Here is a 2,751-nt window from a genome sequence, read left to right on the forward strand (position 1 = left end):
CTTAATATTAACGTGGAAGGAATCCTGTTGAACAAGTCAGCACTTTTACTTACCTTGGGACCACATTCACTAGTGATGGAACATTTGACACTGAAATCTCAAAGCGTATCCAAAAAGCTGCTGGCGCCTTTGCTCAACTTGGCAAGATTTGGAATAACAGTAACATTCTTCTGTCAACTAAGATCCGAATCTACGAAGCAGCAGTCATCACAATCCTTACATATGGGAGTGAAGTCTGGGTAACCACCAAGACACAGAGCAGAAGACTGGAAGTATTCCACCAGAGGTGCCTTAGAAGAATCCTTCGCGTCAGATGGTACCACCGTGTTACCAACTTGCACATACTGCAACAAGCAGAGACTACAAGTGTTGAAGCGATTGTGGCTGCCAGCAAGCTTAGATGGCTGGGGCACATCTTAAGAATGACCAGGGAGAGGCTCCCAAGACTGCTGTTGGAGTGGACACCGAACCACGGCAAAAGGTCAAGGGGAAGGCCCAGACAGACGTGGTTGAACAGCGTGATGGAAGATTTGAAGTTGATCACAGGGAATAACAGACTGAGGGTGCGCGAGGTTGAAGCAATGGCCCAGGACCGCCCGGAGTGGCGCAGAATGGTGCGAAAGAGACGTCAACGCCTTGATGCAGGCCACTCACCAAGCTGAGGAGACCTAACCAAGTATCAAGTAAGTATTTCTAAAACAACATTTGGGGATGATAACATTATCTAAAGTTATATTTGCTTCTATTCCTTATATATGTGTTCAGCCCGGGCCTCTCACCAACACCAGTCTGTCACACTGTCGGTGCGACCATCTAACAGCGTTCGGGTCCGGCTTTCAATTCTTCATCGCGCCCAACAAACTCAACATCCTCAAGGCGTTTCAAACACGTAAGTGCAAACAACAAACATCTGTTGCACCCCTCCCATCCATGTTTGTTGAAACAAACGACAAGTATCTAATCACAGCAACAACTCAATCAAAATTAAAAACACGGACAGAATTTTTTTTATTTATTTTTTATTGAACAAACACATAAAGGCAAAATAACAGACAAATAGCGGCCCACTCAAGTTAAGACAAGTTATATCGGTGCCGCTATTAAAAGAAAATAAGAATAACATATGATTGACAAGATGCAGTAAATCTGTGCAAATGGTATACTAGTGTATTGACTGGTGGAAGCGCAAGTCCTGGTATCTCCCCCCCCTCCCCCGGAAATATAGGACACGGAAAAAAAACATGGTTAGAAACGGCCAGTTTGCACAATGAAGTTCTGAGTTGGAGGCATAATCAAACAGTTTGTGGAATAGTTGCAAAGGGAAGTACCAAAAAGTAATAAATATTTGATTTCACCATCGGAGAGAGAGAAAATATCGAAAAGATGTCCTACGCGTACGATCCTAAAAGGTTTGCCGAAGAGAGTGTGACGATGATTATTATGTAATGAAGTCTACAGAATTTGGCCAGGATTGTGGAGCTGAAAGATGTTTTGCAATGACAATGCATTTGTGGTATGTTTTCATTCCATTTCGTAACTCGAATTTTCGCGTAACAGTGTGCACGTGTAAAATGTATTTCCCTCCATTAGTGAATTTTAAGGAGAACCCAGTTGTTCTGATCGCGCTCAGCGTTGTGGTTGGGATCTACCTCCTCACTGTGATCTGGGCCCGGCGGAAAGACAGACAAGATTCAAAGAAGGTATGATATCATCGGGGTGTGTGTGACAGATAGCTGCTTAGTTAATTCATTTGGATTATATATACGATATAATGACGCTTTATTCCTCTCAGGTACTATTCCATGTATATTTTCATTGATTCCTATGGGAGCCCTGTAATGGGCTTCGGACAACGCTTTAAACTGATTAATTTACAAGAACCATCTGGGCATTACAAGAAATGTAGAAAGACACTGGTGCATAATTTACCTACTTGGCTACAAGCTAAATAGATGTAATTGCGAATTACAGTAAAAGTTACGGTATGCAGGTCCCGTAATCGGCCATATGGGTCCCCTAATATTGGCCATGCAGCTTCCCTTATATCAGCCATCACGATATGAAAGAAGAACACCGTACTTTGTATCAAATGGAATAGAGTTATTGCTAAGACCTACTGCCATACTTATATCTGTCTGACATGGTTTTCCAGGTTGGGGCGACGATTATTCGCGGAGATCAGAACGGTTTTAACGATCACTTCTACCAGATCATAGTTCTGACTGGATCGAGGTCTCAAGCCTCCACATCTGCCAGGGTGAGAAACAATCGACTTTCATTGCAAAAATGTTTTCCCAGATAATTTGTGTGATTTTCATTGTTGTTAACATGATGACTCATTGTCTTCTCTACCCATACAGTATAGCATGTACACAGCATCCATTGTTTTGGCACACAACCATCAACAGAACATTTTCTCTTTAATAGGTCTTTTTGACGCTGATTGGAGAGGGGGGCAAGTCTGGCCCGCATGAACTCGAGGACAATAACCGCACGATCTTCAGGGAGGGAGGAGTGGACACTTTCATCTTGCCGACTAGTCGCCATCTTGGATCCTTGTACGCCGTGCACGTGTGGCACGACAACACAGGACCTTGTCCTTCATGGTAAGTACTTTCGACTGACTGATATAAGTAGTGTGTTGTCAGCAGGATAGTATTTTGTGTTCAGGTGGCTATGCATATGCATAAGCTATGCTATGTTAATATGCCTGCTGCACAGAAGACTTGCTGCAGATATGCTAACGGTATA

General features: G+C 43.2%; 1 protein-coding gene across 1 annotated transcript in view; it reads left to right on the forward strand.

Annotated features, from left to right (window-relative positions):
- Nucleotides 1-2,751, forward strand: part of LOC118420011 (polycystic kidney disease protein 1-like 2) — a 76,448-nt gene that overhangs the window by 51,430 nt on the left and 22,267 nt on the right. The gene's annotated exons all lie outside the window — the stretch shown is intronic.

Source organism: Branchiostoma floridae, chromosome 7, assembly GCF_000003815.2.
Source record: "Branchiostoma floridae strain S238N-H82 chromosome 7, Bfl_VNyyK, whole genome shotgun sequence".
In the NCBI taxonomy this organism is placed as follows: domain Eukaryota; kingdom Metazoa; phylum Chordata; class Leptocardii; order Amphioxiformes; family Branchiostomatidae; genus Branchiostoma; species Branchiostoma floridae.